Source organism: Chiloscyllium punctatum, chromosome 36, assembly GCF_047496795.1.
Source record: "Chiloscyllium punctatum isolate Juve2018m chromosome 36, sChiPun1.3, whole genome shotgun sequence".
In the NCBI taxonomy this organism is placed as follows: domain Eukaryota; kingdom Metazoa; phylum Chordata; class Chondrichthyes; order Orectolobiformes; family Hemiscylliidae; genus Chiloscyllium; species Chiloscyllium punctatum.
In genome coordinates this window covers 36,959,722-36,976,898 of record NC_092774.1, presented here as the reverse complement: position 1 = coordinate 36,976,898, position 17,177 = coordinate 36,959,722, and the positions used below count along the sequence as shown (strand labels likewise).

Sequence of the window (17,177 nt, the reverse complement as noted above, 5' to 3'; positions counted from 1 at the left end):
TTTTTAAAAATAACCTAATATGCTTTTAGATGTTAACATTGTTTCTGAATATATTATTTCAGCTGTTCTTAATTTTAAAGATCAGCCATTTCTTGCGCACCCCTGTGTTCCAGGTAGAGTCATCACAACGATTCTATCTCTTTCCAGAGAAAGATATACAGCAATCAAGGAGGGCACGAGAAAGTATGGTAGAAGGGAGGGAGAATGGACAGGGGAGTGGGGGTAGAGGGAGAGAGCGAGAAAATGACAGGGGACAGAGGGTGGGGTGCAGAAAATGAGGGGAAGAGAGAGAAGGCGGCTGAGCACAGAGAATTGGGAGGTGCAGAGTGTGAGGAGAGAGAGTGGACGGGGACCAAAAGTTTGGGGGACTGACAGTACAAATCCCACCTTCCTCAGGACTGGTGTCAGTGTCTCATGAATTGGAACCCATTCCACCCACAGCAGAACTGAGGCAATTGTTTCTCAATAGATGCTTGGCTAATGCAGTAGAATCATATAATCTTGACAGGCCATTTGGCCCATAAAATTCAGACTGACCTTCCAAACAGTATCCCATCCGGACCCACCCGTTTTTCCTGCAGTTCCCCATGGTTAACCGACCCTCAGTTGCACATATGTGGACACTTTAGCACGGCCGATCCACCCTGAACTGCACCCAGAGTTAACTCATGCAGACAGAAGGGTGAGAACGTGTTAAAGTCCACACAGACAGCTGCTCAAGAGTGGGACCGAACCCAGGTCCCTGACATTGTGAGTCAGTGGTACGAACCACTGAGCCACCGTGCCGCCCAGAGCTTTGATGTTGTACTTTGTCCTAGTAGTTTCTAACTTCTCATGTGCCGCCAGCAGAGGGTCTCTCCTCCTGACATTGTTGGACCACACCCACTGCAACCTCCCTTTCCCACTTCTCCAGCCCTGAGCACATCGGTTCCTAAATCCTGGCACCAAACAGACACCAATGCCATCTGTGCTCCTGCTGACAACTGCAGAGAACGGAGACCATCCCTTTCACTGTTCTGTCCCTTACCGCCACCTCCCTCTCTCCAATGTTGTTTTTACTCCCACTGCCCAACCAGTGAGCTCCTACCACCTGCAGCCCTCTCTCAGATCCCCTTTACCTGCCAGACCTGCACTTACATCCTCCTGACCCTGTCCACTGATGCAAACAAAAGGCTCTCTCCAGAAGGGAATGACCGTCTCCCAGAATAAAGTGCTTGGTTCACTTTCCCACTTTACCCTCAACATGTCTGCAGCCTGGCTTCCAGCTCCATCTCTCTGAACGAATGTCCTCCAGGATGTGTTTGCCCTGGATCACAGCATCCAGAGCCTCCCACCTTCTGCAAATTGAAAGACAAGCCCCACCCTGTCCTCTCCAATGTGTGTTGTATAACTGATAGCCAAGTACGGAACCCATGAGGATGGCCTCAACAGGGACCTTGGTTTCATGTCACACTATAAGTGACCCCACTCACACAGGCTTGTACCCCATTACTCACACACGTTACCAAGCATGGTCGAATGCAAACACATGCTCTTATGCACAAACACACACGCTCTCATGCATGCACACACATCAGTATATGGGGTGAAATTGTAATTGCAGAATTTTATTTGCAGATACATTATATTTTGCTCAAAAAGCACACAATCTTCAGGCAGTCAATCCATGTGACATGTTATAAATCTCTACTTTGGAAACAGAACCAATCTGACTCAAGATTGGGTTGCAGACAGACTCTAACATGAGTGAATCAGAGGGTTTTCTTTCCCCAGAAAATGATTTCAACATTAGATTCTGAACTCCAGATTTCTGACTGAATTCCAATTCCGCTATCTGCTGTGGCGGGATTCAAACCCAGGAGTCCCGAGGAGTCCCGAGAACTGGGTTGATAGTCCAGTCGATAATGGCACTCGGCCCTTGTTCCTTCAATCACCCTGTGATGGCACATGAACTCACTGGTGCCTCCACAGGTGGGAGGAGGGGGGTGATGCCCTTCCCGCACTGAGAGGAGGTGAGCATGCTGCGCCTGGTGTGGACCCGCCAGTGCGTCTGCAGGCTGGAAGAATTGATGAATCCCTTCCTGTGCCTGGAGCAGGTGATTAGCCATTCCCTGTTGTGGACTCGCTGGTGAACTACTAAAATCTCAAAACATATAATCAAGAAAGCACCCACTCTATTCACTACTGCAGCCTTACGGCAAGGTACACGTTAAAAACTCTGCAGTAATCTGTTCCTGTGCTGTGAGCTCTCCTACACATGTTCCTCCAAGATCAGCTGTTAATTTTGTTGTTTGTTAATTTTTCCAAGATGTCCAGAGATACATGATTTCAAACAGCAAAGGCAGTAACTATGCAGATTTACTGCTGTATCCGTTAGTAGTATACATTTCTTTCTTTCTCTCTCTCTCTCTCTCCCTTACAGACCATGTGCTTGCTGCCTTTGGCTGTCTTTCTCCATTTTGAAATTGCTGTTGTCTTGATTTTTTTTACTCTAAAGTTCCAAAACAATGCATCAGCATATAAAACATTAATTGCTGCTCCTGGAATTCAAGGAAATCGCCTCCAACACTGAAAATACCTCAAAAAAGGAGCAGCTCTTACAGCCACAAATTTTCCAGTCCTCCATCTTGATTAGTTCTTGGTGAACCTTTCCATCTCCTAGGTTACAGTTACTCAAATAATTTGCTTTTCTATTTTTGCAAGAAAAGTGGATAACCTCACGTTTATCCACACTAACTGCATCTGACATACATTTGCCCACTGACTCAGACTGTCCAAATAACATTGTATCCTCCTCACAGCTCACCCTTCCACCCAGCTTCGTGTCATCTGCAATTTGTGACATATTCCAATTAGTTCCCTCATCTAAATCATTGGCACATACTGTGAATACCTGGGGTCCTAGTCCCAATCCCTGCAGTTATAAAACATCAATCTGACTGACCATACAAAATAGCAGATGTTAGCTTGACGTTCACAACTGACGAAGACCTGATAAACAATTATGAACCACTGAATTACTAAATCACAGAAGCAGGCCATTCAGACCATTGTGTCCATGCAGCTCTCTCAATGAGCTTTCTGATGTTGTGCCATTTTCCTGACGTTTCCTTGGAAACTGGTACATTTCTTGTCATCAAATAATTTTCCAATGCTCTTAACTGAATCTGCTTCAACCACTGTTCCATGCAATGTCTTCCAGATCTATTTACTCACTGTGTGAAATTTCTTTCTCACATCACATTTTCTTCCTTGTAATGGATTTGAAATCTGCATTCTAATTCTCAATGCTTTTACCATGGTGAACAGTTTTTCACTGTCTTTTCTGTGTATGATTTTTCTCATCATTTTCAAAACTTATTTTGAATCTGACTTCAGAGAGCAGTCCATGAGGCCACGCCTCATCAACAACACAGAATCAACTGAGCATCTAAAGGGACGGCCCCTCAGTCATCGCTGTGAGCCCCATAGCAACCATTGTTAACTGGGCGGCCATGCATTCCAAACCTGGTCTCTCAACATCACTAGTATTGTCCACAGTTTGAGAAACTGTGATTCTCGCTACGACTATAAAAATGAAACTTTTTTTAAAGCGGTTGTTGCTGAGAAGTTTAATCCTTTCTGTCCAATAGGAAGTCAATGATGTGTTTGAGTTTGAATGACTCAGTGAATCCCTTCCCACACGTGGAGCAAATGGATCACCACTCCCTGTGTGCCTGTGGGGATTACATTCCAGGTCAAACTGGGAATTGGATCTCTTCCTACAGCCTGAACATACCTCCAGTAACACTCCAGGGGGACTCTGCTTGTGTGGCACAGGTCAGATCATTGGCTGGCTTAGTCCTACTCCTCGGATGCTGCTGGCCTGCTGTGTTTTTCCAGCACCACTCTAATCTAGATTCTGGTTTCCAGCATCTGCAGTCCTTGTTTTTACACAGTACACAAGGATATCATTCACACTTTCATGTCTATAATAGTTCCTGAAACACCCACCTATTCTCCACCCCTATCTCCATCATCTTGCAACTGTCCAGCATCCTCGGTAGTGTAGTGGTTAGTATCCTCATCTGTGACTCAGGAGACTGGGGGTGCAATTCCCTGATGGGGAGGATTTGATATTTTTCTGGATGTCTTGTCACACAGAGGTAGCGACCCTAACCCTGGATCGGGTTCAAGTCCTGCCTGCTCCAGAGTTCAAAAGTTCACAAATATAGGAGCAGAATTAGGCCATTCAGCCCATCAAGTCTGCTGCATCATTCGATCAAAACTGCTCATGACCCCCATTTTCCTGCCTGATCCCTTGAAAGGGTTCAGAAAAGACTTACACTGATGTTTCCAGAGTTGGAGCATTTGGGAGACACTTAATCGGCAGGAGCTGTTTTCCCTGGAGGTTCGGAGGGTGAGGGGTGACCTTATGGAGATTTATAAAACAATGACGGGCATGGATAGGATAAACAGACAAGGTCTTTTCAATGGGGTGGGTGACTCCAGAACTAGATGGCATAGATTTAGGATGAGAGGGGAAAGACGTAAAAGGGACCTAAGGGGCAATGTTTTCATGTAGAGGGTGTGCTTGGATGGAATGAGCTGCCAGAGGAAGTGGTGGAGGCTGGTACGGTTACAGCATTTAACGGGCATCTGGATGGGTAGATGAATAGGAAGGGTTTAGAGGGATATGAGTCAAGTGCTGGCAAATGGGACTAGATTAGGTTAGGATATCCTTTGGCATGTTCAAGTTGGACTGAAGAGTCTGTTTCCACGCTGCACATCTCTATGACTCTACAACAAATGTTCAACGAGGTGGTCAGCAATTTCCCACATATGGCCTCCCTCCCATTCTGAATACAGGTGTTACATTAGCATTTTTCCAATCCAATGGAACCATAAGATCATACGACACAGGAGCAGAAATTAGGCCATTCAGTCCATCGAGTCTGCTCCACCATTCAATCATGGCTGAGATGTTTCTCAACTCCATTGTCCAGATTTCTTCCCATAACCTTTGATCCCCTTGACAATCAGAAACATGTATATCTCAGTCTGAAACAAACGCAATTAATCTTTCCCATGTTAAGAGATTTTTGGAATATTGTAACTAATGAATTCACTATCTCCGCTGCCACTTCCTTCAGGACCCAGGGTGTAGGCCATCAGCACCAGTGGACTTGTCTGTCCTCAATCCAAATAGTTTCCTGTGTACCTTTACCCTCTCAATGTTGATTGTTTAAGTTCTACCCTTTCTATAGCCTCTGACTTGCCAATTCTAATAGGAATAGTTCTGTTGTCTGCCAACATAAAACTGAGATCATCTCTGCCACTTCAATATTCCCCCATGAACTCACAGTTTTCATTTCCAAGGTACCACACTTAGCTCAGCGACTCTGTTCCCATGAGCATATCAACAGAAGCTTTTGCTGTCCTTTTTGATATTTAGTGCGAGGTCTCTTTTGGAAGTTAACTTACCTATTTTTGTTTATATTTTTTAATCTCCCTTTGTTTATGTTTAAACCTTTCCTAATGTTTGACCCTTCCAGAGGTCCAGAATAACATTTCACAACAGGCTGAAAAGTTAAAAAAACACTACGTTGAAACTTTTTGAAATTGCACCTTTCTGGAGGCTGGGGGCCGGCAAAACGATCGCCCCGCCCCCATTGTCACCGATTGTTTGGTGGCCTCCCCAACCACGCCCCCTCAACCCAGGAGACGTCACAATCCTGGGCCCCACCCCTTGTGAGCTGGCGCATGTGCAGTGCAGGTCCTGCAGCGGGACTGAGGCGGTGTTACTGAGTGTGGGAGCAGAATGGTGCCGGTGGCTGAAGTAATAAGAACCGCTGGAAAAGCTGAGCAGGTCCGGGAGCTCGTGCCGAGAGAAATCATTTCGGGTCCGGTGACCCTCCTTCAGAACAGGACCAGGTTTCAGAAACATCCCGGGGAGGTCGCCAGGCCCGAGCGGCAAGACCTGGCTCCTGCCCCCGGGGAGAGGAGACAGTGAGACAGGGTAGGATTGGGAACCGCGGGAGGAGAGAGACTGGGGAGTTTATAAACTCCTAGGGGGAGGACTGAGGCCTCCAATAGAAGCCCCACAGGCCCCAGTGTTTACTTCACCGGCGAAGGAGCTCTCGGGTTACCCGGGCAACCGGCCGCCATCTTTGTGAGGGTCAGGCGCATGTTGTCTTGGGGCGGGGAGCGCGGGCGGCCATCTTGGTGAGGGCACCATCAACTGTCATTTCTGGGAGAGAATTCCAACCTCGTGGTAACCTCGGCCTTGGCCGAGCTTAATTCCCCAGACTGTCCAGCGATGTGCAGGTTAGGGGGGGTTCAGCCATGCTAAATTACTGATAATGCCCAAGGATGTTCTTGTTAGTGTATGTTGATCATGCTAATTTACCCCCAGTGTCCAGAGATGTGCAGGTTAGAGTGGATTGGCCGAGGTAAGTTTATCCATAGTGTTCGGGGTTCTGCAGGTTAGGGTGAAGGTCTGGACCCCCTCAATCGGCTCTCTCGATCCGAGATCGGTCAAAAGAATCACTAGGAGTACGGTCTATTTAAAGCAAGGTTATCAGCTTAATGACATAAGGCAGCCTAGCACAGATTTGTCCAGCAACACAGGTTAAAATCTTCTGTGTTCCGTGGCAAAATTACACAATTACATTTGAAAATTGCGCATTATTTATTTTTATGACAGCACAGCCTGAATTACAAGAAAAAAACCAATAAAATGTAATAAGGTGACATGATTGACAGCAGGTTAGTCCAATGATATTTCCTGGGAAACAGATTGTTTTACGCGCAAAATCATCCCGTGCTTGTTAGTTAAAGATTAGTTCGAATACCAAATTACTTATGATTCATATTATGCAAACTCCATTGTTCTCTTTTATTTCTAAATCCAACCAACTCAGTAAAGCAGCAATTCAAGTTCAATGTCGAATCATAACCTGAAGCCATTTTGTTATATTTATTTTAAAATATTATTTAAAATTGAAATGCCATTTTGTGGTTAATAAAAACCTACATACACCTGTTGCTCCTAACAACAGCCTAAATTCAAATTTTAAATCCTGATCTCAATAAAGCAGCAGTTGTCTCATTACCCAAAATGGCGAGACCACAAACGATATAAGTACGGTTTTGATGGCTAATAACTCCTGAAAATCCTCCTACAGAAAAAAGTCACTGAGTGCTGCATATCCCAAAGAGTGATATTACTGTTTTGTAGAGCTTTTGGATTCTTCCATTCTATGCAAAACTCAGGGGAGACTATATTCCTACAGTTACAGCACGAGGAGTACTTACTTTATTCAAAATAATAACCAGGTTTAGTGTAGGTAAGGGAGGGACCTTGCCAATAAGAGGCATGCCTGCCTTTGTGACTTCCTTGAGGCTGTTCAATAGATAGGTCTTTTGGTAAGAGATGCGGTTATTGACCCAGAACAGTTCCACCCATCCCATAATTGGGAAGACATTGGTGCCAGTAGGGGTCAAAGAGTCTTTTGCTGAAGTCAGCACATAACAGACCACTTCATCCCTGCCAAATATTCTATTGTGACTTTGAAGAAACAAATTGTGACTGAAAGATAACATTTCCCTATCTTCTCTTTTGTGGTGTGACCTATTTGGATGGGGCAAGGCTTACCAGGGTAGCTCATAGCACAACTGGTATCAAACTGGCACACAACACCTTTCCAGGGTAAAGACCATTTAGACTTGTTCTGTAAATGAACTGTTCAATCTCTGACCACTGCAATAGTCATTCTTGGTAATGTTCAGTCCCTCAGCAGACGAGGACATGTTCCTGGCATAGTTGGTGCACAGTCTCTGGTTGCTCAGGATCGCACAGGTAAACTGTCCCTTCTTGTGCACCATTGCTGGCAATGGCAAGTCCACACAGCAGGGCAAGTTCGATCTTTATCATTCCCCCTCCCACCCTGGCTTGCAAGGGGCTCGTCTGATGAGCTTGCAATGATGGAGATGAACCCAGGGGGAGATGAGAATTTAAAATTTGAATTTAGGCTGTTGTTAGGAGCAACAGGTGTATGTAGGTTTTTATTAACCACAAAATGGCTTTTCAATTTAAAATTGCTTCAGGTTATGATTTGATACTGTGAACTTGAATTGCTGCTTTGCTGAGTTGATTAGCTTTGGGGAAAAGAAAACAATGGAGTTTAATAATATGAATCATGAATTTGGTGTTCGAACTAACCTTGAACTAGCAAACACGGGATGATTTTGAGAGTAAAACAATCTGTTTCCTAGGAAATGTTGGACTAACCTGCTGTCAAACATGTCACCTTATTACATTTGATTGGTCTTTTAAGGCTGTGCTGTCTCTTAAATTACACATCGTTTACATGTTTTTTTCGAAAGTAATTCTGCAATTTCCCCTCGAGTTCAGAAGCTTTAACTTCTGTGTTGCTGGACAGAATTGGTTCAGACTGCCTTGCTTTATTAAACTGATAACTTTGCTTTGTACAGTCCGCATTCCGTTCGTTCTTTGACCGATCTCGAGACGGAGGGGTCCCACCTGGGATCCATATCTTCAAGGGTGGATTGGCCATGCTAAATTCCCTCCATAGTGTCCAGGGATGTGTAAGTTCAGTGTATTACTCTGGGATAAACGTAGGGCAATAAGGGGAGGGGTATGAGTGGGTTACTCTTCAGAACGTTGGTTTGGACTTGTTGGGCCGAGTGGCCTGCTTCCACACTGTGAGGATTCTTTGAAGGGAAGGGATTTTTGCAAACTGCTCTCCTTCCATCTGCTGCAGAGTTCTACTGTCGGCCTGTCCCCGCTCCCTGCCCCATTTTTGACATCACAACGCGGAAGTGGCCGTATCAGTTTCAATGTGAAACACCCTCCTCTGGGCAACTCCTCATCCTGGGAGGGAGAGAGGGAGGGGGTAATCTGTTCACTTGTAGCAACTGGAGTGAATTCAAGGAGGGAATCTACTCTGTCAACTCAGGTATGTGTCTTAATTACCTGGGTGAGGAGGGACGGATGATAGCAATTGGGGAGGGGGAGATACTTTATTTTTATTTTTAAAATGCATCTGATTCCCACAAATAAATGCATCAGGTTCAAGTACAGCATGTGCAATGATCCACATTGCAGCTTCAAGCTGGCTGCAACAGTTTGACATCCTCTGTTCTTGCTCTGTGTTGGCTGCAGCACATTTGGTTTCCTTCCCTCATCTCTTCTTTCTGCTACCACCCCCCCCCCCCCCCCCGAAGTGTTGATGCTTCCAAACTGACCCTCAAAAGTTCAGGTTATACTTCCATTCTTTCCCAGTTTTCAAAACCCACAAAATACAACTTTCCCAATCCTTTGAGTATCGGAGTTCGGAGGTTATGTTGTGGCTGTACAGGACATTGGATGGGCCACTTTTGCTCTCGCTCCTATCACAAGGACGTTGTGAAACTTGAAAGGGATCAGAAAAGATTTACAAGGATGCTGCCAGTTTGGAGGGTTTGAACTGAATTGTTTTGGGCTGTTTTCCCGAGTGTGGCAAAGGCCTTTGTACACATTTATAAAATCATGAAAGGCATGGATTGGGTAAACAGACAAGATATTGTCCCCTGGGTTTGGGGGTGTCCAGAACTAAAGTGTAATAGCTTTAGGGTGAAGTGGATGAGCAAAGATTTAAAAGAAACCTAAGGGCAACTTTTTAACTCAGAGGTTAGTGAGCGTAAAGAATGAGCTGCCAGAGGAAATGGTGGAGGCTGGTACAATTACAGTATGTGAATGGCATCTGGATGGTTTCTGAATAGGAAGGGTTCAGAGGGGTATGGGCCATGTGGTGGCATATGGGACTAGATTAATTTAGAATATCTAGCCAACATCAATGAATTAAGACCATAAGACATAGAAGTGGAAGTAAGGCCATTCAGCCCATTGAGTCCATTCTGTCATTTAATCATGGCTGATGGGCATTTCAGCTCCACTTACCCACAGTCTCCCCGTAGCCCTTAATTCCTTAATTAAGAATTTATCAATCTCTGCCTTGAAGACATTTAACGTCCTGGCCTCCACTGCGCTCCCTGGCAATGAATTCCACAGGCCCACACTGTCTGGCTGAAGAAATATCTCCTCATTCCTGTTCTAAATTGACCCCCTCTAATTATCAGGCTGTGTCCCTGGATCCTAGTCTCCTCCGCCTAATGGAAACAACTTCCCAGTATCCACCCTTTCTAAGCCAAGCATAATCTTGTAAGTTTCTATTAGATCTCTCCTCAACCTTCCGAACGCTAATGAATACAATCCCAGGATCATCAGCCATTCATCGTATGTTAGGCGTACCATTCCAGGGATCGATTGTGTGAATCTCTGCTGGACACACTCTAGTGCCAGTATATTCTGCTGTTACTGCCGCTGAGTCACACCTTGATCCCTGTTTAGTGGGTGAAGTGGGAGGGACAAGAGGATCCTTTATGTCGGACTTGCTGCTCTTGCACCCACTTTACTTCCAGTGCTGTCTGACAGCACCTTCCCTACGGAATTGATCTGCAGGAGCAGATAGAGAACATTTTTACCCTGGATGGAGCGTAATGTTTGTCCAACCACTGCATGTAGGTCTGAAATAGATACATTTGTCTCTGTCCCATTGAGGCTCCAGCACAGGGCTAGGCTGGTCGGCTGAATTGGCCTCTACCAGTGTTTTCGCTCTGCCTGAGCCTCCACCCACCCCTCTTCATCGCCCCTTCCCATCCCTCATCATCAAACTGGTATCCCCCACTTATCACACGTTTGCTTTATGCCACTTTGCTTTTACAAAAGACCCACATTAGTACCTGTTTTCGCTAATCAAAAGAAATCCAAAGAGGATTTTTGCTTTCATGAGAGGCAACGTCCTCGTGAACCTTCTCTGCACCCTCTCCCAGAGCATCCACGTCCTTCCGGTAGCATGCTGGCCAGAACTGCACGCAATGTTATGAATGTGGCCGGAATAAATAGCTGTGACATAACTCGATAACTCTTATACTCTAGGCAAGCGTGCTGTATGCCTTCTTTACCATGTGCCTGCCTGCTTTGCCACTTTCAGGGATCTCTATGCCCAGATCCCTCTGTATGCCAGATCTCCAATGCGTTCTGTAATTTAATGTACGCTTCTTGTATTTCCTTCTCTTCCTTTCTCCCTCATCTGTATCCAGCTTCCCCTTAATTGTATTCCTCTCTTCATCTCTTACCCCCCCCCCCCCCCCCCCCCCCCGTTCCTCACCCCTCCACACATCAGTGTATCATAAGACCATAGGAGCTGAAATTAGGCCATTCAGCCCATTGTGACTGCTCTGCGATTCAGTCATGGCTGATAAGTTTCTTAACCCCATTCTCCCAGTAACCCTTGATCCCTTTCATACTCAAGAACTATCTTTCACAGCTTAAATGTACTCAATGACCTGGCCTCCACAGTCTTTGGTGGCAGTGAGTTCCATATATTCACCACTCTATTGAAGAAGTTTCTCTTTACCTCCATTCTAAAGGGTCTTCCCTTTGGTCTAAGGCTGTGCCCTCGGCTCCTAGCCTTTCCTACCAAAGGAAACATCTTCCCAACATCCAGTCTGTTCAGAATTCTGTCGGTCTCAATTAGATCCCCCGTCATTGTTCCAAATTCCATTAAATATAGACCCAGAGTCCTCAAACATTCCTTATTTGTTCAAATGTTCATTCCTGGGACCATTCTCGTGAACCTCCTCTGAACACACGTCTAGGCCGGTACATCCTTCCTGAGATTTGGGCCCAAAACTGCGCACAATACTCCAAATATGGCCTGACCAGAGTGTTACAAAGCCTCAACTACATTCCTACTTTTACATTCAAGTCCTGTCAAATTAAATGTCATCATTACATTTGCCTTCCTAACTACTGTCTCAACCTGTAAGTTTACCTTGAGAGAATCCTGGACTAGAACACCCAAGTCTCTTTGCAGCTTAGATTTCTGCATTTTCTTCAGTTCCAAGGGTGACTGTTGGTGTCGGGGCAGCACCAGAGATTTCCTGACATGTGGATTTTATTCGGGGGTGCCAAGTAATCTGAGGAACTGGCAGTATTTCGGGAGAAAGTTATTCCTGGAGGAGGTAGAGAGGAATGTGGTGTGATTCTGTAAACTCGAGGTCTCCAGAAGTGTGCAGAGGTGGTGTTAGAATTTAACAACATAAATTTGAAAGTGAGGAAACTCCACCAGAATTCAATTATCAGACATGACAGGCCAATGGTGTCTATTTTTAATGTAGAATTCTATGATGCTTGGAACTGAAACATAACTTTCAACCCCATGTATTTCATCTCCTTTGTAATAGAGGCCTCTATTTGTATTTTTCAATTGGTTTTTGTACCTGTCTGCTACTTTTGATGATTTGTGTACTTGGTCTCCAAAGTCTTTTTTTCCCCCTTTTATAGTGCTTAGTTTCTAATAATTTAGCAGTTCTCCAATCAGTCTTCCTCGGGTGAAAAGTAAATGGTTCTGATGTTGTCGTATTGGGTGACATTAAACATTTTTTCCACTCATTCGTTTAACCCATGAATGCTGTTTAGCTTCTTCCTGCTCCTTTCTGCACAAGTTGATGCCCCTCTGCCCCTGGATAGTTGATAGTTGACCAAGAACTGGATAGGTGTCCCCTTGATCCAACCTCTTGAGCAATAAGCTATCAGTAACCAAGGACAAAGGTCTTGGACTCCAATTGTTAGTAGTAAACCTCCACTAGGGACAGATTCTTTGGACATGATCTTTGATTTTGGCACAGAGGCAGGAAACATCTCACCTGTTTCAGATAAATCAAATTACTGACTGTCAGCTCCTTTGATACTGACACTGTCATGACACTGTCAACTCCTTTGATGCTGAGCAGCGTGAATTGAGTATTTACTGGCCAAACAAGAATGGATTTCCCAAACTGCCACAGTGTTGGTAACAGTCATACACCCAAACCAGCTGCGAGTAGGGATCAACCTTCTCTCTGAATCAGGAGGTCACAGGTTTAACTCACAGGATGTTGCTGGTAAGAGGTTCAGTGATGGAAATGTCATTCAGCGGAAAATACTAATAGCTCCCAGAAATTATGGCGAATGTCGGGGCTAGTATAAATGAAGAACTGAAGGATATTAATATGTATGAAACAAAAATGCATCAGAGAATTGAATAGGATTTAAAGTAGCTAAATTCCCTGGGCTTGGTGGTTAACGCTAGTTCACTGGAAAGTGGTAATTGGAAAGTGGCACATGTCAACCCACTGTTTTAGAAAGAAGGAAGAGAGCACAGGGAATCTATAATAAAAGGTACAACAACAGGACAGTTAAAAATTAATGATAGGACTGAGCAGAATCAACATGGGCTGATTGGAAATATATGCTAGTCAAACTCAGGTCATTATAGCTAGCAGAATATATGAATGTCCAAATTAGGAGCTGAAGTAAGCCATTCGGCTCATTAAGCTGCTCCACTCCCAAGAAGATAAAGGCTGATTACTTTGTGTTATACATTGCACATTCGCATCCATCCCCATATCCTTAGATTCTTCTTAGGCAAAGGAATTAATCTACTTCTGCCTTGGAAATATTCAATGGTCCTGGCTTCACTATCTTCTGTCGCAAAGTATTCCAAAGCTGCACAACCTTCCAAAAAATTTCCCGCCTTTGTCACAAATGATTGCGTTTTTTGAAGAAGTAACAAAGAGGATTGATGAGGGCAGAGCAGTAGATGTGATCTATATGGACTTCAGTAAGGCGTTTGACAAGGTTCCCCATGGGAGATTGATTAGCAAGGTTAGATCTCACGGAATACAGGGAGAACTAGCCACTTGGATACAGAACTGGCTCAACGGTAGAAGACAGAGGGTGGTGGTGGAGGGTTGTGTTCCACACTGGAGACTGTGACCAGTGGAATGCCACCAGGATCGGTGCTGGGTCCTCTACTTTTTGTCATCTACCAAAATGATTTTGATGCGAGCAGAAGAGGTACAGTTAGTAAGTTTGCAGATGACACCAAAATTGGAGGGGTAGTGGACCTCAGAGAGTTAACCTCAGATTACAACAGGATCTTGACCAGATGAGCCAATGGGCTGAGAAGTGGCAGATGGAGTTTAATTCTGATAAATGCGAGATGCTGCATTTTGGGAAAGCCAATCTTAGCAGGACTTATGCCCTTATTGGGAAGGTCCTCGGGAGTGTTGCTGAACAAAGAGACCTTGGAGTGCAGGTTCATAGCTCCTTGAAAGTGGAGTTGCAGGTAGATGGGATAGTGAAGAAGGCATTTGGTATGCTTTCCTTTATTGGTCAGAGTATTGAGTACATGAGTTGAGAGGACATGTTGCGGCTGTATTGGACATTGGTTAGCCCACTGTTGGAATATTGCGTGCAATTCTGGTCTCCTTCCTGTTGGAAAGATGTTGTGAAACTTGAAAGGGTTCAGAAACTATTTACAAGAATGTTGCCAGGGTTGGAGGATTTGAGCTGCTGGAGCATCGGAGGCTAAGGGGTGACCTTATAGAGGGTTTACAAAATTATGAGGGCATGGATAGGATAAATAGGCAAAGTCTTTTCCCTGGGGTCGGAGAGTCCAGACTGGAGGGCATAGGTTTTGGGTGAGAGGGGAAAGATATAAAAGAGACCTTAAGGGTAACGTTCACGCAGAGGTTGGTATGTGTATGGAATGTGCTGCCAGAGGAAGTGGTGGAGGCTGGTACAATTACAACATTTAAGAGGAATTTGGATGGGTAGATGAATAGGAAGGGTTTGGAGGGATATGGGCCGGGTGCTGGCAGTTGGGACTAGATTGGGTTGGGATATCTGGTCGGCATGGACTGGTTGGACGGAAGGGTCTGTTTCTATGTTGTACATCTCGATGACTCTATAAATGGGTGATCTAATTGTTCGTTCACAACAGTAAGTAAACATCCCTCAACATCCATCTTTTGAAGACCATTCAGGCTCATAGAAACTTCAATCAAATCACCCCTTGCTATTCCAAACTCTGGTTGAAAGTCAGACCTGTCTGTCTCATGATTTTCCATTAGACAGTCTGTTCATTGTGGGTGTCAATCTAGTTTACCTTCTGTGAATTGCCTTTAATGCATTTTCATTCTTCCTTAGGTAAGGATATCAAAACTGAGCACTGTGTTCAAGATGTAGTCCCACCATTGCTCTGTAACTGAGGCATAATCGCCTTACATTTCTGTCATTGGCCTTTCTAATCACTTGCTGTGCTTGCATTCTAACTTGTGACTTATTTGCAAGGCCCCCAGATCCCTCTGCATCTCAGAATTATGCAGTTGTTCTCCAAGTAGGTAACAAATTGCATTTTACCATATTGTACACCACTTGCAAGAGTTTTGCTTATTTATTTAACCAATCTATCAATCTGCATAATTGATATGTCATCTCCACAATGTATATCTCCATCTATCTTTGTGTTGCCTGCAAATGTAACCACATACCTTTGATCCCCTCCTGTAAGTCATCTATATAATTGTAGAAAGTTGAGGAGCCAGCAGTGATGCCTATTGGAACCCCACCATACATTGTCATAAACAACCATTTTGACAAAAGAACCATTTTTGCATATTCTGTTTTCTGCCAGTCAGTTGATGTTCTATAACTATACTTTACACCACGAGTTCCTCTGTGCAATATGCTTTTTGTGAAAACATGTCAAACACCTTTAGGATATTCAAGTTCAGTATATCCACAGGCTTCAATTTACATACTCTTTCAAAGAATTCGTTTAGGACAGCATGGTGGCACAGTGGCTCCCTCTCACGGCCAGAGATACCTATTTGATTTCAGCCTTGAGTCGACTATCTGTTTGGAGTTTGCTTGTTCGGTCTATGTCTTTGTGAGTTTCCACTGGGAGCTCCACAGTCCAAAGATGTGTAGGTTGGGTGGATTAGCCATGCTGGATTGCGTAATGTCCTTGGATGTACAAGCTAGGTGAGTTAGCCATGCTAAATGCAGGGTTACGGGAGTAGAGTGGCGGTCTGGATCTGGGTGGGATGCACTTGAGGGTTGGTGCAGGACTTGATCGGCCAAGTGGTCTCTTTCCACACTCTTGGAATTCTATGAATAAATTGGTGAAACAACATTTCGTTTTCATATTAGCATGCTGATTCTTTTCAATTACCATGAGCTTTTTGACATGGTGGTTATAATCTCCTTAATTGATTCAAAAACAAATGCTTAATTGCCATAGACCCAAGGGACCACATCTTTCCCTTTGAGAACAGAAGTATTAAATATGTTACTCTCCAGTCTGAGGAAAACTTGCCTGAATCTAATAAATCTTGGAAAATTAACATTAATGCAAATATGAACTCATTAGCCACCTTTTGAAATTCTATGATGAAATCCACCTGTACCCAGAGATTTGCCAGCCCATAGCACCATCAGTTCGCTCAATAGCATTTATCTAATGATTCTCATTTCACCAAACTCCTCTGTTTGTTCAACCTATGGGGTTAAAGGCAGGATTCTTGACCATGTGGTGGAACAGAGGGATCTTGGAGTCCAAGTCCATAGATCGCTCAAAGTTGCCACCCAGGTTGATAAGGTTGTTACGAAGGTGTACGGTGTGTTGGCTTTCATTAGCAGGGAGTTTGAGCTTAAGAGCTGCAAGGTTATGCTGCAGCTGTATGGAGTACTGGTTAGATCACACTTGGAATATTGTGTTCACTTTTATTCACCTAATTTTAGGGAAGATGTGTAGGGAAAATGCCAGAGGAAACATCACAGAAGCGCTTCACAGGAGGCTGCCAAGCACTGAGTATGTCACCGAGACAGGGGACGGAATGTCTGCAACACAAATTCCCAGCTCGGCGAACAGACCCACAACAGGAAGCTGTGTAAGCTGAGAGAGGGTACAGAGGAGATTTACCTCGATGCTGCCTGGAATGGAGGGCATGTCTTAGGTTGGGGGAGCTAGGGCCTTTCTCATTGGAGCGAAGAAGGAAGAGAGGTGACTTTATAGAGGTTTACTATATGTTGAGAGGCATAGATAGAACAAATAGCTAGAGACTTTTTCCCCAGGTCAGAAATGACAGGGCATAATTTTAAGGTAATTGGAAGAAGGTTAAGGGGAGATGTAGGTTTTTTACTCTGAATGGTGAGTGCATGGAATGCACTTCCAGGGTTGGAATGAGAGTCAGATACATTTAAGGACATTTAAGCGACTGCTGAACAAGCACATGGATGGCAG

The 17,177-nt window shown here is 44.5% G+C and overlaps 2 long non-coding RNA genes across 2 annotated transcripts in view; both read left to right on the top strand.

Moving 5' to 3' along the window:
* Positions 1 to 17,177, top strand: part of LOC140460408 (uncharacterized) — a 180,089-nt gene that overhangs the window by 28,565 nt on the left and 134,347 nt on the right. The window lies entirely within an intron of this gene.
* LOC140460403 (uncharacterized) overlaps positions 5,761 to 17,177 on the top strand; it is a 29,432-nt gene continuing 18,015 nt past the window's right edge. The window contains exon 1 of the long non-coding RNA XR_011954067.1: positions 5,761 to 5,998. This is a non-coding gene — a long non-coding RNA (uncharacterized lncRNA). The remainder of the gene's footprint in view (positions 5,999 to 17,177) is intronic.